The 24,274-nt window shown below is 31.4% G+C and overlaps 1 protein-coding gene across 3 annotated transcripts in view; it reads right to left on the reverse strand.

Moving 5' to 3' along the window:
- LOC105455820 (BAI1-associated protein 3) overlaps positions 1-24,274 on the reverse strand; it is a 78,774-nt gene that overhangs the window by 45,941 nt on the left and 8,559 nt on the right. The gene's annotated exons all lie outside the window — the stretch shown is intronic.

Consider the following 24,274-nt stretch of genomic DNA (forward strand, 5'->3'; position numbering starts at 1 on the left):
TTTGAGACTGAGAGTTCAGTTAACTATATAAATCACTTCCAAAATATTTTAGTTTCTATAACTCTTCTATATTGATGGGCGAAAATTATCACAATTATTAGGTTGTGGCAACAGCAATTTTTTTTCCGAGTATGTATATTTTATATATTAGAATGATTTATAAATCACGAATTTTTGTGTTCTAATAATAATTATAAAATTCGAGAAAAATGACAGTAATACTTTTAATAAATATCGTATTATTAAAAAAATAAGAGTTACTAATTTTTTTTGTCAAAAAACTTTTTTTTTACGAAAAGCGATACAGTATTTATAGTCATAATTATTAATTAATCTTACCAAAAGTTATTATATTATGACGCTCTATAAATGCTACGGAAACTCAAATCTCGTAAACGGAATATCCTGGTAACATTCTGCGGTTCGTTCAAAAGTAACCGCCATGATCCGAGAGGGACCAAAAGACATAAAGTGGACTTGGCGGAGCGTAATTACGAGATTCGGGGTGACTTGGGGCTAGCTCTCGCCAGCTCTTTCTGGTCGGTTGGGGGCATTTGTCCATTACCTCGTGAGCCGCACATTAACCGAATCTCATTTGAAACGCCGGGCTCCTGCGATTGAGAGCCGAGCTGGAGGAGGAAAGCCGGTAAAGGGCCGAGGGGTTGGGCAAATTAATCCGCGACCAGCTGCATTTCCGCTGCGGTACTGCGTGACGACGCAAAATACATACACGCGAACAATAAATCGGACGAGCGATGCAATTAGGACCGCGATTGTGTCTGATGAACAATCTCGCGAATCGTCCTAGAACCGGATATTCTTGCGGTTTACTCGACAGATATTCTTTGAATTGGATGCTGGGTAGCGGGTAGTCAGTGTGACATTCATGTCATATATTGCATTACGTAAATTGCATATGCATATTGCGTTGCATACAGAGTATCGCAGAATCTGCGTGTCTAGTTTTAAAGAAACATTTTTTGACAATTTTACAGAGGATTTTTCTTTAGAAAAACTTTCGAGAGATTTTTGGACAACTAAAAATTACTAATTTTTTCAGGTTAAGAAAAATCAATTTTAAGTTGATCGTTAAAATTGTTGCGCAATTATTATCATAATTGTCAATAGCTTGTGAGATGTATTACGTGCATTATATTAAAAAAATATATTCCTCATTATACTCACTCATGCACAAAATCAAAATATTTTATAAGCCAAAGTGGATGCTCATAATTATGTTTAAAAAGCATCAATTATTATGCCATCAAATACGAGTAATTATTCAGCGAGAAGTTATCGGAAATAATGAAGTTAATATTTAGCAAAGTAAAGCAAGAAAAATCAAAGAATCTGTCGCTCTGACGCAACCTCGACAGCTCGTTTTCTTTCTTACGCAACACGTATCACTGTGAGTGGCGTTCTCGAACACGCAGTGCTGTTATCCGGTAAACCACCGTTAATTGCAATTGATTAGCCGAATGCATCTGGCGCAAAATCCAGCACTCACCAGATCGCGTTCGAGCTTCGAAATTGGACTCCCCTAATCCGAACCGCGATATTTGCAAAACCGCCGACGTCGCGGAGAGCGTCGGGCTTAAGAGAAGTAATGAGCCCCGCAGGAAAACAGGATGACGTAGCCAGAAGGTAAACGCGCAATGTAAACGCGACTTGGCGGGGTAATCCGCGAAGTTACATTGAGATCACGGAAACACGCCAGCGGGTTAGCGCTGTGTTGTAAAATCACGTTTCACGATCGAATCAGCCGAGCCGGCTGGAAAATGAAACGTCGCCCCCCGAGGTGTTACCCGCGAGCCTATTAAATCTTGCTTAGAACCTCGAGCTATACCGCGCGCACTTGTACGTTTCATAAGATATCGACAAATATTAGGCGAGTAAATTTAGACGATAATTTCAGGAACGAATCCCCTAATTGTTTCGAACATATCTTGCTTGCATAGAATCGAAGAGAATCTACCATTCAAAATTTATTGCTTTGTTAAAATGTATAAATATTTATTATATTTCTTGCATATATGTGAAATATTATATAAAGAGAGTATCAATATCATACGTATAATAAATTTTAGAGAGGAATATTTTAAATTCACATTTTCTTAGCAAATTTTATTACAATTTCTCCTTTTCAGTTATAATTTTTGATTAAAAATTACTTTGTAATTTTTTTGCGTTTGAAAACATCTTTCTGAAACGTTACGTTGTAAAAAAATTAAATATAATTAACAAAATAATCACTAAAACTTATTAAAAATAGTGGAATTGTTAAAAATAAATTACTTAAAGTTATATTATTAATGTTATTCTTTTATGATTTCGAATTCCAGTCTTATAGAAAATACACAAAAATGTTTTGAATTGATGGTTAATACTTAGCAAAAGAGAAATGCTTCAAATTTTAAGAATGTAATTAAAAGTGTAATTTAAAAGTGTAATTTTTAGCATTACAGTCGTGTATTACAGACGTTAATATTAAACACTGCAGGAATGTATTTTAAAGGTTTTTCGAAGACGAATGCCATATTTTAGTAATATCATATCTTGAAAGTTTCTGCGTGAAGTTTTAATGAAACTATGTAGTTTCTGAGTAATATACCGTCATAGATAGAAGAAGAAGAAGGGAATCATAAATTCCCATAAGAGAGCACAACAGTTTCTGTTAACATAACGACTTTTGGGCGTTTCGAAGAACGCCAGGAGAAGACAACACTTATTGCAATTCGCGAGCTCGCTTAACAATCCTTTGTTGCTTCAGATATCTTTTTATCCTTGTAATATCTTGCCGGAATAATTGCTTTCAAAGTTCACCAGTGTGGTAATGCGACTCTCGGTGTGACGCAAAGAGCTGGCGTGACTCGTCTTTTTCTACTTGCTCTTTTATAATTTTAATTGAACCGAATACTTTAAAATTTCAAAACCGTACTTTTCTTCTCATATATAGTAAAAATTGAATTAATTTCTTAAATTTAATTAATATTTTATAACATTTTATTTTTATATCTGTAGCAATATTATTTTTAATGTTTTATATAAATATTGGTAAAATGTTTTAACTTTAATGTTTAATTTTTGTAGTATATTAATAATAAGTAATAAATGTAAAAACTTATGTAATTTATGAATTTTAATATATTATACGAAATATTTTGTTTTAAATAATATAATTATATATATTCTCAAAATTATTTGACTTAATTAATTTATATTTTCCAATCAAGTGCCAAAAATATGTATATACAGTCAACAAACAAAACTATCAAGAAATTTACTTTGTCAAAGAAATTTTTAAAATCGCAAAAAGCTTTGAATAAAAATATTCCTTTGTAATTCACAAGTGACTATTCTCTCCGCAATTTTGATTGGGCTCTTTTTTTTCTTCACTATTTCACAGCAATAACCGACTTCGAAGTTCGTTTCGTCAGCTCTTAACGTCTCGTGGGAAAGAAGAGCGTTTAATCTCGTGAAGAGTTACATAAAATATTTACAATCCGAGTTGTGCAGCCGTGATTTATCAGTTAATTTGTAATCTAGCAATCTTCATCATCTTAAAACAAGATGAAGAGAAAACCGATTGAAAAAAAATTAATTCTCCAGCTCATTTATGCTCCTCATTTATCAGTACATTAATTTTCTTCGTAACATGAAATCCCGAAGGAGTGTTCCTAAAAGAGGATTTGCACGATACATCTTATACAGCTTAGTTTGATACTGTTTTTTGCAACACAATTGCACATTTCGACATTTGTGATAACTGGCAGTTGTTTGTTAATTAATTAATACACGAAATACACGAAGTTGTCATTATTGCGTAACAAAATTTATGTAATCGATAAGCAAAACGGATTACGAATAAATCCAATGTTTGTGTTAAAGTATGCAATTACTGGTTTGTTTCCGATTTAAAGTATATTGTTACGACACTTCGCAAGCGCGATGTGTTTTCAGCAGACTGTCGATACGTACAGTTTTGTTGCGTTAAATGTAATGTAAAATAGGATTACATTTAACGGATATCGGTATTTTCAGTAACATTTAATATTGTTTTCAGGGTGTGATTTAATCTGTTAAACACAACAGTTCCCTCCACATCACGCTGGCGCATTACAAGCGAATACATTAATTGAGTGATCGATGTAAGAGCACCGATTTCAATAGTTTTTATACAAATATATTACAAAATTGTGATATACACAAGTAAATAAAAGTATTAATTACACGGGAAACAATTCCCGAGTACGTTTGACGCGACACGATGACGAAAATTAATGCGGACCTGAATGTAATTTTGAGAAACGCACGACGCAAGTTAATTAACTCGCGGTCGCTCGTTATAGTTTCGTTCTGCAAGCGCGTGCATTACCGATACTTCGTGGAAAAGTATTCTCGGCCAAAACTTCATTAGAGAAACGAGCATGCCGCATGTAAAGCACGCGCAGGCACATTTTCGCGAAACAGTTTGTATAACTTGAAACATTTTGCGTATTCTCCTTTTACACGTTTCTATAATGACAATCCGCAGATTTTATGTGTAACAAAATAAACGTTAAAGTCAATAAATTAAAAAATCAGATGTGATTTATTTAAATCCGCATTAAAATATCCAAATATCATTTATTATTTATTTTTGGCATGCAGAATTGTATAATTTTTTTTCTTAATTTTTAACAAAAAAATATTAAATAATTCAATATAACATGCAACGAAATACAATATTTTTATAAGCAACTGTATATTATTTTATTTTCCGTTTATTATATCTCGTTTATTTTATCTACAGTCATTTGATAAAATAAATTTTCAATAATATTTCAATAAATATACAGTGTTTTAGTATCGACGAGCACATTATAAAATGAGAATAAATTAAAAACGATTATTTTATAGTCACTATTTCTCATTGCAAACTAAACTATTTCTACGTGTTGTATCTATTATATTTATATATTTATTATCCTTATATTCGACTTTATAATTCAATAAAATTCGTTGATTATAAGTCACATAATTCGAGTATCTTAGAGTACACAGCTCGTATATTTTTATTTTATAAAAAGCGATTTAATTAATTCACGAATTTTTATCTTCGAACGAACTGTATTGTTGCGGATCGTTGCGCTTTAGATGCGCGAACTTGTATAAAGCCCTTTCTACAATGACATTTAAGACTTAAGATTTAAGCTTTAAGGCGTTAATTCGTGATGTCATTTCCATTCGTAAGATGTTCCTGCCTTTACTTTAGCCTTAACTTTAATCTTTAAGCGAATTGACGAAATCTCAATTCTTACGGCTAAACGTCTACGGCTTAAAGTCGAGCACGATATAAGAACCAATCATCATACTGCCTTCCATTGCCTTTTCTTGCGTCTGCTTTCTGATTGGATGCTTGGTCGTTAAAGCTTAAAATTATAATCTTACAATGTTTATTTATTGTAGACATTACAATGTAACAGCTTAAAGTCTTAACGCTTTAAGGTTTAAAATTTAAATCTTAAGTCTTAAGTTTCATTATAGAATGGGCTTTAAATCTGTATACGGCACTTATCTGTATACGAGTGCATTAATGCACTTAAGAAAAGTCAAGTATTTATTCCGCAAAGTTCGTGTTGAGTGCAAATAATCGACTATAATTACGGTTCGCAATCATTGCATTCGTCGCTTGATATAAATAACTAATAAATTGCTTCAATCATGCAACAGACTAATGTGATTAGTATCGTCCAACGTTTGTACTTGTTATTTTTTTCTACTACGTAATAATGTCTCTATTTCTCTTTTTATGTATTTTTTATTTAAAAGTTTCCATGTTTTTATATTTTACAGCTTCTCTCCTATTGTACTACATTTAGATTTGTTTTCCATTCATCGTTTGTCCATGTAGCGCATTTTATTGTATATTTTTATTATAAACGATTCTGAGAATGTTTATAAAAAATAAGTAGAAAATTGGCTGTATTTATTTTATATAAAATATAAAATATCTGAAGATTCTTTGTTACAGAAAAAATATCGAACTATTAGATAAAATAATACTCAACGTTTATTCAGTTCAGTACAAATTGATTGCAGAAAAATTACTATCAATTTATGTTTTTATAAAACATAAAAACATTAGTGGCTTTTAAATATGCAAGTTATGACATTATCTTTCTTAATTATTTATTCAGTACCTTGTTTTCTCCGAACGTTGTAGAAAAAATTATCATTTATGTTTCAATATGATGAGTAAAAAAGATAAATAAGAGATAAAGATAACGTCATGTTTCTTAAGTATGAACGATAAAAGTGTCATCCATGATAATATGAAATATTTGTTAATAGTCACATTTGCAGGAAAAATTCCTTGCTTTAAAATAACTTTTTTCTCTTAACTCTCAAGTAATTTTTCATTAATAAAACAGATTTTTCAATTCTGCTTAATACTGTTCTGTATATTTACAAAGTAATTAAACAAGAAAAATTTTTTGTAAGAAAAATTGAAAATTAATATATTTAAAATACTGCTATTAAAATATTAAATGTTGGAAGTATAAAATTGTAAAGAAAGATAGCAAATTAGAAATTTTTATGTGAGAAAGACTTTTAGACATTTAACTAATAATATTACGCTGTAAGCAAAATACATCTACTGTCAAATAATCCACATATAATAAATAATGTTCACGTAAATATACATATATGTAGAATTGATATTAGATTAGTAGATTAGATATTTAACAATTAAATATTGTAGTAATTATGTTGTATATATACGAAGAAATCAAGAAAATATTATTTTTATTAATTTTTGTTTCAAAGTTCTACTATACTTTTTCTAGTATAACGAGTTTTTCTATATAAAGTAAAATCTAGATAAAATTGTTCGTCATATCTCCGTCGATCACTACATCTTTTTTACGCTTATCAAAAGAAACCACAAACAGAAAGGAAAAGTGTAATAAGTCAAAGTTACATTTACGATGTAAATAATCGTTAATTGTTGCATCAAGGTGACGTGTCAAGAAGGTCAATACGTTCTCCGTCCGCGTCGTCGTTCGAGATCGTAAAGAGCCTTAAGTGTAATAATTAGAAAGAACGATGAGCAACGTCTTTCTCCAAGAGTCTGCCAACCTCTGTTTTCTTTCACGTGATAAATAAATAAAAAAAGAGTAAAGCGTAAATCCAGAGTTACACGTGGCAGTGATAAAAAGCTGATTCTCGCCGGGGGTAACGGCGATGGGACGGTTCCGTTAATTAAAGGGCCGCGTTAATTAATTGAGCTGCCAGATCAGCGTATCGCACACGGAGATTCATGATCGTTTACGGTTTCACTGTATTCATACGGATTCCACGTTAATACGCTTGAAGAACGGCAGCAAAAATTTGAGAAAATGTGATAATTGAAAAAGCAAATTTATCTCGTTTAGTTACTTCTCATTTGTATATTTTTTAATAAAATTAAAAATTGAAAAATTAAATTTTCGATTAAAAATTAAATTGTCGATTAAATTTTCTGCAAATGCTTTGGAATAAGATCATTCGGAGAACACTAATTTTAATTTTCTGCAAATATTTGATGTTATTCGTATATAGCTTCCCGATTTTGTGTTTCATTATGCTAAGGGATTCAGACAACCGCATTTAGCACTTGGATATATGGCGAACCGTTTTCAACTGCTTCGTGCAGCGGAGTACGTCGTAATCCCATAACCTTGTAAGCTGGAAACCGTCTCGCTTTCCTCATCCACAATCAATCATATAAATTAGTTCAGCTTCTGCTTTAATCCAAGCAGCATCGCTACATCATTATGACATAGAAACGACCGTTTCAGATAGAATTACAGTTGCAGATGATAGAGTACGGAAAAGTATAAATTATAAAAGTATAAAATAATTCTCAACTTAGCTCTAGAATTTATTTAGAATATGTATAGAATATTTCTCAAAAATTCTTATTTTTTTCTTTCTTTGTATTTCTTTATACTAATTGCATGCGTTGACACATTAATTTATTATTATCTCTGTAGCCAATTTTAAGAAGTGAACAAAAATTATAATATAAGCATTCTGTAAGCGTTCTGTTAATGATATTTGCATACTGTAAGTGCGTATTTGTGAATCTTATTAACAGCTATAATAAGAGAAACATACCTCTAATATACATATATATATATATATATATATATATATATATATATATAATATTAAAAAAGCATTAAAGATTAATTCTATTAGTGATATTCAAATATTCTAACAAAGTATCTTTACAAATCTTAAAAGCAGTTGATTTTGCAGATTGACAATTTCCTCGGGGGCAAGAAGCGCTTAAATATTTAATCGATTACCCATTGCTTCCATTTAATGAAAAAAACAAGCTCATGTGTAAACATTAATATAAACAATTCTACTGTCTATAAACATCTTCCCTTTTTTATTCCTCTCAAGGTCCGTCGAGAATCGATCGTCGCTTCGTGTTCGGGGGCATTTCTCGTTCTTGCAGCTTATTTAAACTTCGACTCGACTCATCGCTCACAAAATTTCGGGAGAGAGGCAAGAGTCAGCCCCCGCGAACGGAGTGTTTGTGAAACAATCCAGACAAACGCCTTTGAAGTTCGTTCATTGAAGATTTTTTCATGAAATGAAAAAAGGCCGTTGCGAGGCGGAGGGAAAGCTTCGACGCAGCCGCTATTCCAGCCAATTTCATTAGCCGATCTGTCCGCTTCTCCGGCGCGGCGCGCGGCGTTCCACCTTTTCATGTGTGAGCGCCTGTTCTTCCATTTCAAAAGCAGCCACTAAAACGCTTCGCTGCAGTGATTTGATGAAGCTCGTGCTGCTCGTGAGATGACTGAAGCGAAAGTAAGCCAGGAAAGCGACTTAGCATGAAGCATACTCGGAGTTTTGAGATAGTACCTCAGAAATATATATATATATATATATATATATATTTCTATTACTTTTTTTTACTGAGCCATATTTTTCTTCCCTACGCAAGCTTACACATTAATACGAATTCAAATTGCGAATAAATGCGGTGCATTCATAAAATTGCAAATTTATAATTTAATAGGCTTATATATAAAAGATCACTTTAAACGATCTAATTTGAATCAGATTTTAGAATATTATTTTAATATGCCGTGTAATATGTATGTATATTTTTAAACATATTCTATATACGCGTACATTCTAATTCCTCAAATGTTTTTCGTGAATTACACGGCATACAAATTTATAAATAAAATTCCATTCTGTTTTCTGATACAAATTAGAGATTTAAAGTGGGCTTGAAGTGTAACCAATTTAAAGTATTGCTTGAATAATACGCCATAAAATTTAGAACGAAACTTTCAAAGATAACTTTGATTATCTTGATTAGCCATCAAAAAGGACAGAAATATATACGCAAATAAAATCTTATCTTCACAGGGGCTGAAATATTTCTTTCACGAAAAAACCGGAACACAGCTAAAAAGGTTTTCAGGGACGAAAAGTTATGGCATATTAATAAGGTTTCTGATACAAGATATCTTAGAAACAGATGTTAGGGTGTTACGAAATAAGGGTTCTACAGTTCTCTTACAATATAACAGAAAGGTTTTCTGTAAGAAGGGTGACATTTAGTTTTGTGAGCTAATTATAGTCTACTGATTAAACTGATTCGAGTTACTTTGCCATTGTAATTATAGAAATGTTCGCAAATATTACACATTAAAATAAATAAAATTTTTTGAATTCTGAATATTTATTCTGTGTACGTAATAGTGTGTTTTAAAAAGATTGATTTTTTTACTGAATATTATTTTTAATATTCTTGTATTGCCATTTTTTTTTCTCTTTTATATATCCTCTTTTATATTTCCAATTGATGTACGCGTTCAAAACGGTAGAATTTAAGTAAAGTCGATTATTCTCAACTTTTGAAAAGATCGCCATCATTTTGTAACAAATAGTTTAATTCATATGTTAGTGCGAAAACTTTTATAGCATTAAGTTCTAGCATAATAGCTTCGATTGACGTAAGTGAATCTATAATGATGGATGAACGATACAATCTCGCTGAGTGATAAAAAGCATGTTAGTCAATTTACTTTGATTGATCGTTATTATGCAGCAAGATTAACTTAATTTCTTGCATTATAATTTAAATTTAAATTTGTCATGTTTGTATGAGTTCCACGGAATTGATGCACAAATGGTTAAATGCTTATTTCTATAACAATTCCAAACAATTGAAATTTTGGAAAAGACAAGAAGAAATAATATTTCCTAATAATAGTAGCAATAATATAATTATAATTTCAGACAAATAAATGTATTAAGTATAATAGTTATTTATTTATACTGTTGTTACTTCTTATATACTTTTTTATTATTATATTTTATGATATTAAATAGCATATTTGTTACATGTAAGATTATCAGAATTTAAAAATTTGCACACAAATTTATTGATACGTTTACTTTATTAATAAGTTTATTTTGTATTAGTTTTTAAATTTTACTGAGCAATCAATTAATATATAGATGACGATGTATATTTCTGAAAAGCTAATTTAGTATACATGGATATGAAAAGACCACGATTATTACCAAGTAATGTTATTCTGGTGTGAAATTGCATTCCATACGTATACGTACTTTGTTCACCCTAGTTCTTTTCCATGCATAAAGTAACACCTCTTTGCGTAGGTACGTGGCGTAGGTAAAGTCGAGAAATCATTTCGGTCAAGACGCTGTGTTGAAATTCCACGTAGCAAAATTCTGAATTTTTGCCAAGAGTTATACAGTTACCGCGCAACAGTAAATCATCACATAAAAGTGTTCCTCCAAGGCAAAATATGACAATCGCGTAAACGAGACGGCTAACTTATAGCTTTTTCTTTGGTTATATTTCGTTATATTAATTTACATAATGTAATAAAGTTACATAGATAATAAATAATTTAATAAACTGTATAATATATACATAAATAAAAACTGAAATTGTTAATAATTTATAATAAATTTTTATGCGCGCGTTTGCATATGCATGTAAAAATTATCTCGGAGTGACGTAAACATTTCAGTCTTTCCTTTTACTGCAATGTAAAAAGCGAGACATGACGAAGAAATATTTATTTTAGGTATTAGGCGTTTTTCATTTAAGTTTGAATATTTATTTAATTTTTTGATGTTTTTGATAAACAATACTTAAAATTTATATATAATAAATCAAATGTCAATTAGCACATTTATTTAAATTTTAAATATAATTTTCTTCTTTATTTTTTCCTTTTTTATTGTATAAATGTAATATGATTCTGAGAAATGAAGAATTTAGTTAACTTTAACAGGAAATAAGTGAAATTGAATGTTCTATTCAATTTGATTTTATATTCTATTTTTAACCATTTTGTGCAATTATTTGAATAAAGATTCACGTTACACGTTAAAGCGTAATCGTGTAACCAATAAATTCGACATTCATTTACATTTTCTGCCCCCGATATGCGTCATTAAAAGAACAACATTGATCATTTGCGAAATTATGTTTGACGCACTGCAACAAAGGTATTGACATTACCTCCTGTGTGTTCAAATGCAGACAATAACACTTTGTTCGACATTCTCATTAATAAACGCGTATTAATATCCATTTCCTGTAGCTAGTATCTGCGCAACAAGCTACGTGCCATTTGTTTCATGCGCTTTCACCGCTTTCCGTATTAAATTTTTTTTTAACGTACGTTTATCATGCGTACAAGGATCTTCGCGTAAAACTAGAATGCATCAATCTAATGCAATTAATCGAAAGTTAAATGGAGCAACATATTGTGTGCACATGACAAACAATGGTGTTACTGTAAACATAGAATGTTTACGTTACTCCTACACTATCGATCTTTTGTAACGTCACAAATTCGCCTTTTTCGCGAGTGTCGTACGCTAATATAATACGCACACATATGTAGAAAAAGAACGTATGCGTATATGGAGAAATCGATACCAAAGCATGTAACATGAGTAAATATAATAACTACAGTACATAAACGCATCCGTGTTTTATCTTCTTTCACATATCATCTCGCATCGCATTCATCTTCTTGCGTAAAAAGAAATTATTTTTCTCAGTTATTTTTCGATGGACATAGTCATTACTTTTTGAAATTTATTGTAAAATATTAGTCATACATTAGTATATATAAGATAATTTTAATTTTATATTGTATGTAATTAACAGAATATGTATGTATTTTTGATATTGAGTATAAAATACGAATATTACAACAGTTTGGAAAAATTAGTTTATTAGGTACACTGTACTCGTGGTTAACAATAGAAACTGTATCAATGTAATAAAGTTATTAGTGTATATGCAAAAGTGCTGAATCATATGCGACATTCTAAGGCGGATTACAGGGTTAACTTCTGATGCCACTTTATTCAGTACGCATACACAATTCAAGGTGAAACACTCGCATTTCCACGTAACTGACTATGAAACTATCGATTTTAACTTCATAACGATAAATTTACTCAGTTATGTGTTAAAGCGCATTGCAAGCTTGACTTCAGCCGAGTGTGCATTTTTTAATATTACGTTGTACCTTTTTGTACAAAATAATACGCAAATGCGCGTTGCAAAGATGTGATGAAATTGTCAAAAAGCGCAGATACCAACAACGAGGTCAAACGAACATATCTTATCGTTGAACTTGTTGCACGAGCTGCCAGTAAAGTGATAGACAAACAAAAGCACTATTAGCTGACTCACAGGAAATATAGCTCCGGCAAACCGCCGTGGCGAACATTTCAGCTAATTGTAAGTGTTACCAGTGTAATTAAATTCGACGTAAATGAGGGAGACACACTGGCTGTCATTTTATGCGATATTAATTCAATATGTTCGCAGCATTAATTTTTGAAATAAAACTGTTATTATTGTTCACATTGTTGGATCTATGAATTGGTTTAAAACTCAGTAAAAGTTATATTTGAAAAGAGAGATTTTGCTGCGGAAATTATAAGTTTGAATCTTGATAAATACTAAGATCTGGGGAACATAGTTTAATAAACATGCAACTGCAGTTCGAGATGTTTATGAAAGATAATTGGTGGTATGAACAGAAAATATAAGCTATGTAGAATAATTATAGCGTACCCATTCCACTTGATGAATAAATTCATACTTGCATTGCCTTTTTTCCCTTTATTCCATAGAGGAAGCTTTCGTTTTTATTTCTTAATTATAGCTCTTGTTCCAGTTATTGAAAGATTTGTTTAAAACATGGTTTACCTTCCTTTAATTAAAAAAAAAATTTTTTATAAAAATAAAAGAAAAATTACCTGTACCTTTTTTTAAGTAGCATTTGTTAATAAAATCTGTAAGATCAATAATTAATTAATCCAGAAAATGTAAGCTATTTAAAGTTAACATACATTTTTTAAATATCTAGATTTACTATATATTATATTTTTATATAAGCATCTTACTTTTCAGATATCTCAAGATATAGTAACTCAATAATATATTTGATTATTCAATAATTTATTTCGTTCTTTAGGGTCCGTATCTCATTTACTATATCCGAAAACTTTTTGATTTTATTTCTCAATTTTCTTGAATAGGGACCGAGGAAATCTTTTGATACAAAGAAGCGGGGAGAATAAAAAAAAAACTCAAGATAAGATCAATTCTCGGAGTGTGTCTCGCGCGTGACATTATTCCGTGTGCGTGTGCATTCGTTCTTACGCATTCTGTTCGTGCTTTTCTATCTACCTGCGTTCTACTTTGTGATTTACAGAAGCGTCTGATCACAACGATAATCTCCACGCCATAAAATATTCAGTTATTAGCCGCTATACTGATTTTCTGATTTCATATGATTGTATTTTACCTCATTCCACCTCAAGAGCGATAATTTTGCGCCTCGAGGAAACGAGGGTAACGATCGTTAATTTGTGAAGCTTGTAAAATAACTATGCGTTAAAAATAGTATGTATAATGTAAGATTAAAAATAAATAATATATAAGCAGCAATTCAGGAAAAAAGGAAGCCATAATTATAATCGCTTAAAAGTAAGCTTCTAAATGTAATTTTAAAAATCATTATCCCTTTACGTGTCGCATGTAAATTAATATTACACGAGTAAATAATATCGCACCATTTGTAGCTCTCCATAGACGAACTATCAGCATTGAGAAAATAGAGTGATGTGAAAATTTATCGATCGTTCGAGCGCCCACATGTCAGGCTTAATCGGGCGTGTGTTACACACGCGATGGGCGTAGCACACACGCATAGTCACACACGTATTGTGACGCACGCACCCATATTCGAGAACGCAATATTGCAGCCGTGTCGCTATCGGCAATCAGCGGTTGGCTTCTTCACGAATGAATAGCCATGCCGGAACCCTTGTCAAGGGCTACTTTCGTCGAAGCAATGAAGTGTTTTTTTTTTGTTTCGTGACGCTGATGTATACGCGTTTAGTCTACGTAGTCTACTAAACGCGATTCAAAAGGCAATCTGTAATACATTATATGTATAAGTATGATGTATTTCCAGTATTTCTATAATATATATTATATATAAGTAATAATATTACAAAGCTGACATTTAAATAATCCTGATTATATATAAGGTCGAATGCTAAAAAAAATAACAAAGCTTGTAAACAAAGCTTTTGCAAGAACAAGTTTCAAGTGTTTAATGGTAACATTAACCTGCCATTTTGAAAGCTTTCACACCTCTTTATTGTGTGATCTCCGCTGATGGAAATCAGCAACAATCGTGCTCATGGTAGTCCCTCGCAAGGGTCGCGATGGGTGTTCAAGGACGTCATGAAACGGCTTCCATTGCCACTCGATTCTCCCTGACCTCATTAAACGACATTTAGCAATTTTACAGAAACTCTGGGAATTCCCTTTCAGTATTGAACACTGAAAATCTCGACGCGTGTATGGCGCGAGAACAAGGCAATATCGTCGGAAGTTAAAGGCAGCCGATGAATTTTTCGATTTTGTTTTGACCTGAAGGGATACGTGACAAGAATGAGAGAAAAGACCCTGCGCTTAAATAGCCGCGAAAGAAATGTGATGGATAATGCGCTTAACCGTAATAAATCATTACAAAAAGCCAAAAAATCTGATTCAAATTGTCAATACAATGAATGAATAAACATTTTTGAAGATTATAAGAAAATTTAATGTCATAATAGCAAAATACTAATCTTTAATGACATTCCAATTTTAGTCATCACCGAATAATAATTTTACATAAAAGCATGCAGTTTATTTTTTACACTCAGAAAATTATTTTTTATTTAAAAAAAAAACTTCAAAAAGTACGAAGATTAGTAAGATTTTGCAAATGCTAAGTTGTAAATAGTTATTTACAAGGTACAAAAGAAATATAAAAAAGTTTCTTTATTCTGTTTCTTTTTTTAACAAATATTATTTAAAAGGATAATTTTTTCAATACACTTATTTTTAGCATTAAGAAATTTTTTTTTAATTATCCAGACCCTGGGTATCAGTACATTTCCTCAATGCGTCTTATCGACAGGAATTTTAAATGCGCGGCTGAGTGACGATTAAAATTCTCTCCGATTGAAGGGATATATAGCTATCGAAAAGATGACTGATGAAGGTCAAAACTAGGCCGAGAAAAGCACCTGATGCTTTGACGTCGTTCCTGTCCCAGCTATTACATGAACGATCGCATCGCAGGCTCTCCCTTCTCCGATATACCTCTCGACGTCCGTCTTTCCCGTATTGTCGCCGCTTAAGGGTACTCTCTTTTTCACCCCATCTTTTTCTCTAGCTTCCGTACTCGAGTCAGATTTGCTTGATTCCTTTCACCTAGACATCATTTTATCTCACAGTTTTCTTTCCGTATTTTTTTTTTTGCCAATTATATCTTCTCATTAAATATGATATTTTCGTATTGCAGTAAGACGGAAGGAAAGGGTGGCGTGAGGAGGTGGTACGTGCGTCAGCTTATGCGTCGGTCAAAGTACACCCTTATCCATTTATCTATTTCTTGCCTCTCCTTTATGTTCCATTGCTCAAGTATCAAGATGCCTGAGCACGGCGTTACTTTACTCAATTTTTTTCTATATATTTTTTTTATATATTTTTTTATTAGAATACAGATAATTCGCAATATAAGTCTATAATTATCCGAACCACGTGCGTACTGTTTTCACTAATTATATGAAATAATTGCAAATAAAATATTATTGCACGCGCAGCAAAATGTAATGAAAAGTATGTTACATATTTATGTGAATATGTATGTATCGTATATATAATTAGATTAAATATTTATGATAATACAACATATAATAAACGAGACAAATGAATGAACATTTAAATGTCACGTTTGGATACCTACTTAAGAAGATGTCTGAGAATATCAAAATTAAATATTTAGAATAAGTTACTCTTTCAGGTAATATTTTGCTAATTAAGAATAGAGAAAAAACATTCTCCTTATATTTAATTTTTATATTTACAGTTTATAAATTAATTTAAATAAATATTATCCAAGATTTTAACAGTAAAATTTTAAAAAATTTATTTGAAATAAACAAATCTAATATTGTTTTCTTCGTAGCTTTTCTTAATTTTGTGTTAACAATTATTATGCAATCCTGATTAAGTCTTAAATCTAGCAGGCAGCTCTATTCTTGATACAAGACAAACCCATTAGTTCCGCAATTAGTTTCTGTCGCGCCTCCGAAAAAGAGAGAGCGAATCAGGTAACTTCTCTTCGTTGCGTTTGACAAGCAACAGGGGCGAGAAATAATTACGCGCCTCTGCGTAACGAACTTCCTGGGGAGCGCACAGCCACTCGATAATCTCGGAAGCTACAATTTTCGTGTTATCTCTAATAAATCATGGAAATAGTTTCGTGATGATTATGTTCCAGTTACGCAAAGTAGTGGTTTATATTTAATACGTATTTGAGTTAATACGTTCAGTTTAATCACACCCCCTACGCACACACACACTTGCATGTACACAATCTGCAATATAATTTTCATGTGTTATAGCATCAATTTCTCAGTATATTCTAATAAAAGTTTAAATATATTTAATAATTATTTCAACATTTACACAATATAAATTCTATATGGCAAAATAAAGTATTGTGATAATAGTTCATTATGTAAAATAAAGCCAATGTAATGTTCGAAAATCTTGTTTATATCTTTTCTATTACAAAGATTGTAAAACTACACACGTGTTCAGAACACGTGAGTTGCATTTTTAATATATAACGTTCTCGTACATTGTTGTAAGCAGATGAAATACGTACCTTGCTTCGCTTACCTTGCAACATTATTTTACAAAGAAATGTTTTCTTTATCTGTTATAGTAAGATAAAATACGATACTCCATCGTTTATAAAATGGAATCAATTCGTGATTTTATTAATAAATGTGTTATTTGCAAAGTTTCAAAATTGACATTACCAATGATATTTCTAAAAACCGCGAAAAGTTGTAGCAAAAGCAATTCCCGATTTCTGTAGTTTATGCCGACGCAAATGCGTCAAAAATGTATAAATATATAATAATCAATAAAAAGAGAGAGAAAATTTTACATTTTATGTGAATTTCACATTCTAGCTTTCGATAAGGGTACGCGACGAGGAATACGTGGAAAGTATTTCAAAATAAATTTGACTGAACGCGTGTCGTCAGAAAGGCGTGTAACGACCCATACGAATGTAAATTTTTTTACGTTAAAAGATACCAGCATACGAAGGTACCCGTGCGGGTCCATAAATAATGTATGCCCGTCGGTCACGCTCATAACATGGAAATCAAACATGGGTGTTGACGAGTTTTATCTATAGGTGAATTGAGGCGTGATGTTTTATATCATGTCTCCTGTTATATTAACAATAAAAAAATGCATACAGGAAAATTGTATCCCACGGCAGAAATATTTACGTAAAATTATAAAGTGTGAGGATTTCATATAACTGCGCGTAACGTGTAATGTTGTTTAATTATTAATGGATAGCAATATGTGGAAAACAGAACAGAATCAGTAATAATATCTCAGTATAATAAATGACATAGAATTAAATATGATTTTAATAAATATGTAATAAATATCAAATGCAAGGAGTATTTAAAAGTGTACATATGCCAGCTGTATTGTAAAAATTTGATGAATATAAAATTCACATATACATATATATATATATATATATATATATATATTATATATGTATATAATATATATTTATATATATTTATAAATATATATATATATATATTTATATATACATATATAAAATCACCTTAAATTTAAAATTATCATAGCTTTTCTGTAATTAATTCTTATATTAATCGAGTTATTTTAAGTTTAATTTTTATTAAAAAAATATATAAGTACATATACGTATATGTAATATGATATTAAAACAATGATAGTTATTTTCACTACAGTTACGAAACCATTAGAATTAAAATTATAAATCATAAATTTTTTATTCGTGAAATATGACTACCACGCTGAAATAAAATTGGAACGGATTAAAGACAGTAATCGCTTCCAAAAGCTCAGATTGTGCACTGCTATTGGAAAATTCGTTATTGATTTGTGCTACTCGTTCTATTTCATCTATTCAAATCTTCCATTTTTCACCATCTCGTTCATTCTCCTCATTCGCGAATCGAGTGATTGATAAAGAGGCAATATTGGAGCATATAAAATTTCTTCATTTCTCACAGTAAAAACAATCAATTATTCGAATATTAAAAAAGATTTAATCAAAATTAAAGAACAACGTTTGGCGAGAAAAATACAATATCATTGCGTAATGTTACTTATTAAAATGACTTGTAATTGTTTCAAGAGTCTTTAATATAAAATAAAATTTTATTAGCATTGATTTTCTCTAAAATAATCGAGCGTTAATATTACGTTGATAAATTTCAATCAAACCTATATTTTACTATGTTCAATAGTATGTTACAATTAATTTTTTTGTAAGTATAATAGCACTTTAATAAATCAAATTTAATAATATTAATTCTGTAAAATAATTGCAATTTATAAAAATCGTTAAATTTTAATATTTTATAGACTAGAATATACTAAAAACGGATGCTATATTGCGTACAAATAAACTTTCATTATTTTCATGCCAGTTTAAAATGCATTTTTAGTGCAAGAGAAATAAAAACTGAATACGTATTTTACATGTTCCAAGCTTTATAGTAACAAATTCTTTTTACAAACACACACACAAATGTAATACGTTCAAATGTTTCTCTATCTGCATGTAAATTGCGAAATATTTTCTTTGCGATGCGCGATGATTCATATGCCATGGATAAAAAGTAATCTGTAGCTGACAGGATTCAAAATAAATGTTCGAGGGAAGCTGTAGGATGTTCTAATTGTTGGCGGCAAACAGAGGGGCAATTTCTCAGTCGGCTAATCGCATGAACTTCCACTAATGTCTGCTATTCTCCCGATTAATGTACTCTCGACAATTATCTGGCGTCATAGACGAACTTTGACTAGTTTCCACGGGAAATTGCGACTACACAGAATACAGCTTTAATAAAAAGCAATAAAGTTTCTCACTAAATATCATTGCTACCTTCCTCCTTTTTATTGAGCTGCATGCTCTGTTAAATAAAGTCACTTCCATTTATTTAACGATGTTAAATGTAATAAAACCTTTCCAGAGTACAAATATATTTTATAGTAAACTTTTATAGTAAACGCATTTATAGTAACGTATATATTTATTTATAATTAATAATGAATATAATCATTATTTGTTCAAAATGTAATAAAAAACTTTTTTGGATAATCTGTATTCTACATGGAGGTTTGAAAAAAGTTTAGACATGTTCTCAATGTCTTATTACGAAATGATAATTGGCAAAAGTTCAAATACAACAGACAAAGTGCTGTAATTTAGAGGTAGTATCCATTAATCTTGCCCGAAGCAAGAGAATAATTTTAATGCATTCTCATCTATACTGTGGCGTGAGTTATTGTATAGGGTCCCCGCAATATTGTAACAGAGAGAACATCCATTATCTAATTAACCCATATTTTACACATCTGTCCACGAGTGGCCTTCTATTTCGTAATACATTTATGTAATAAATCGCGATACATTTGTATTGCGTTACGTTTATGTAATATGCACGTACTATTACATAGTTTACATTCTGCAAATAATTAACATTGTAACGACGCTTGCCGTTGCAAGCTGATAAACTAAGAGACTAAAATTACGGAAATTTGACTTCCGCAAATACATATATATTCTGATATGATTAGATTCATATATATATATATAAACATACATAAAAAGTATATATATATAAACATCGAAAATTTTTATTATTTTACATTCGATATAAAGCAGTTTCTGTTTATCGTTTTAATTAAATAAATTACAAACAATAAAAACCTAACTAGATTCCCCGAATTAAAAATATAATAAGTAAGTAAGGCAGATGGAAATTGGCGTGGTTGTTGGTATAACGGTTATTTATATACGTATTGATATAACTTCTACAGCTGCTACGATGGTTCTGTCTTATCTCTGATTTTAAATTTTGACCAAGTTTTATACATCATTAATTTTAACTATTTATTCATTACTGTTATTTGTTAATTTTATCTTTACCAAGATGCGAAGTGTGTGTTTTATTACGTTCGAGGTGAGTGAACTGTAACATTTTTAAAAATCAATTTTCTCCTCTTTTTTACACTGATTTAAATTTGAGGACATACAGCTAGACCATGCAGCCCTTCAACTGCACGGACAGCTATTGGAGGTACTTATAACTGCTTCCTCACTCACTAAACGTGAAAGAATACACACATTAAAAAACTAAGAGCGAGAGTTAAATGTAACTATTGAAAATGGCTAAAAAAAATATCCGAAATGTTTGACTTTTAGAATAAAGTAAATTTTATGTAAATTAAATATTGCGTACCAATAACCACGCCAATTCCCATCTGCCTTACTTACTTATTGTATTTTTAAATATATTACGTCTACACTATTAAAATACCACAGATATCGCAATTTCCTTTCGAGCAATGAATGATATTTCTCCAAATTCCTCGCATATCGAACTATTTCATGCCACTCAGAAGTATTTCGTGCCGAACGTCGGTGGATATGCTGTATTTTCGAGTATGCGCTTCTTAACATTCTGATCGCACAGGGAAGATGGATAAATCGGATTACGGTTGTGTCCAGGGAGAGCGTACAGAGCTCCCCCTACGGCGTCCGCCTTCGATTACTTTCTTCGATCGACATGTTCTATAGTGCGTGTGAAACGAGAGAGAGAGAGAGAAAGAGAGAGAGATTTTCCGCGTTTATTGCTAAAGCAAAATGTTATTAAAGCCATTTAAAAAAAATCACATTCTCGCATTACATATGAAAAGATAGACATTATTATGGATATAATTTTTCCATAATGTCTTCTAGAGACAATATATAAAGTGTGTTATCATAATTTAAAATGTAAGGGTTTAATCTTCGGTTGTCACACTTAACAAAATGACCATAGCTTTTTACTTTGGAAAATATCTCCAAAGAACTTACTCTTTTTTAAGAATTTTTTTCAATATGATGCCACTTTAATTTTCAATTCTACTTCCTACAAATGTGCAAACTTTATTTAAGAATTTTTGCGATCCAATTAAACTGTTAATTTTTACGGCAGTTTTTAAAAAATTGGTTTTGACAAATTGATCGCAACTAATAAACTTGATTGAAAAAAAGGTGTGACAATTAAAGGTTAATATTAAAGGTTGATATACGTGAAGAAAAGTGCAAAAGTCGCTGGAATTACGTAATGTATTAATACATTGCATTGCATTGTGTAGATGTGTAGCACATGGTGCGTAAATATCCGTTGAGAGGTCACCTCGTTCTTCCGTCAGGAATTGGTAGTCTCATTACGGGATAATTTCCGTGTGAACGCGTTTGAAGGATCGTCGTCGGTGGAATGACGAGAATAGAGCATGAGGCTCGTTAAAACTTGGCCGACGATTACTGAAAGTTTCAACATCTAAGCACCGAGTAGATCGAGACACGGCAAGGCGAATGGGAATTTCCGGTTGCCACGTGTAATCAACAACTCACGTAAAAGTTTACGCCGCGATATGTATATGTATATGTTAAATGCACTACACATTTTCTTCACGCCTACCATGTCATTTCAAGACGAAATTCTGACGAAAAGAGATAGACAAATTTGCCGAACAATAACTTTTTTGAAGCTTCGATAGCGATTTCTATACGAAAATACTTGCTGAATATAAATGTGACGTCTTAAGCGCCGAAAATAATGCAGAAAGTTATATAAAAAGTAAACTTAATAAAATGCAGAAAGAAAATTCGACAGTTCCTCCACTAACTTATTCATTGCAATGTCACATGTTGAGAGAAAAATCGCTATGCATTTTCATAATCATACACTGAATATATTCATGTATTTGAATATCTAAAAATTTAGTAGAACGAGAAGGATAAAAGCGATGATTTCAAGAGTATTTTTTTGCGCACATTATTCGTTGCTATGTGCATACTTTGTTATTTTGACGTTTTGCAGCTCTTGTGTGTCGGTTGTATGTCAAATAAATCTGTGCAACAAACGCGTGAAGGATGTGAAGGAAAGAGCTGCTGTTATAGAGGATGCACAGGAATTTTATATAGAGCTTTGTGATTCGCCAGGTGGAATTTAGTAACAGGAATATCAAATATAATAGTCGGCGCAATGATATGCAAGCTACGGGCGAGTCCGCGAGTATTTAGAGTTCAATTTGTATTGCTGTTTACACGAGGAAAATGCTTTTGAGATAGTCGTATTTATTTATTGGGCGAATCCGCATTCAAATAACATCCGAAATATCTTTTATAAACATATACTGGCAGCTTCCATATAGAAACGCAAATTAATTCCGCCTATTTCAAATCGATTGTGCATTTCACATTTCAGTTACTTTGTGTAACTTCTGATCAGATTCATTCTCGTAATAATGCAATCTATATTTCATAAATAGAATACATACAGTTCGATGTAAATACGTATTTCAATGGCTCATAAAATAAAGAAATGCTCGTATTATATATTATATTAATTTGCAACATGTAGTTAATTCAACGTAAGTGCGCGTACATCAAACATGAGAAGATCAATTATTTAATCATACTACGTAACTTGTAAATGTTAATTACAAATTTTGCCGCGAGGGAAATCTCAAAGGCAATCCACGAGAGAATTTGCGGCGAATATAAAATGAAAAAAACGCCGTGTCGGTGCAATTAATTTAAGAAATGCACGGTAAACGCTTTTCGACATACCAAAATGCGACGCCAAAACGCTCGTGCAATTTGCCTACCGCAGAATCACGTATTCCACATACCAGTGGAAGTAGCCGGTGTTAGAAGCCGGTCACTACGACACATTGTACGCTAATAAAAGAAACGCTTCAGGAAGCGTGCTACGGGTGATAAATTGCGGCAGTAGTTCAAGTCAACGTATAACCAGACAGTTATTGTGCAAGGAGTGGCATTGTGAATCGCATTCTCTCTTACACATTTGGATCAACGTCCGATAACGTTCCACAAAGCACAATACGATACGATCAATTTTTAATTTAAATTGTAATTTTAGATATTCTTTAATGCAAGTTTTATAGCGTTATATAGTCAGCGTCTGTCTAATTTAATTAAATTAAGCGCCTCATAATTTTTCATTCAATTTTTATTTAACTTGATCATATATTTTATCTTGGTTTTTTAAACTTAATTTAAATTTAATTATAAATTTTCATTCTCTCGGATTTAATCAAATATAAAATCTGATTAAATTGTGTATTCGAATGAGGATAAATGCGGGAGTTCCTCGCATAATAATTTATTAAACGTGTATTATATTACTGCACAGGTTAAACGTGACTTCCTTGCATTTTTTGGACTGCAAATACGAACTTTTCTCATATCGTGTTAATTTCGTTTTGCTGACGCAAATGAACATTACCGTGGGGAAAAAAAACTGAAAGCGGACACAATAAAACAAAATTATATTTCCTAATTAAATCGTACTAGATGTAAGATATTTGAAATGGCGCGCAATTGACGAAATTGAACCACAAGCGCAAAAAATAGCACGTGCCACGAACGTTTTGATTGACATAGTATAAGAGGGAAGAAAATTGAAAAGGAAAACTCCGGGAGGAGTAGAGTACATGTCGACGATGAAAGCAATAAAAAGCCGTCGACTAGGGGCG

This window comes from Wasmannia auropunctata, unplaced genomic scaffold (assembly GCF_000956235.1).
Source record: "Wasmannia auropunctata unplaced genomic scaffold, wasmannia.A_1.0 LD336106.1, whole genome shotgun sequence".
Lineage (NCBI taxonomy): Eukaryota > Metazoa > Arthropoda > Insecta > Hymenoptera > Formicidae > Wasmannia > Wasmannia auropunctata.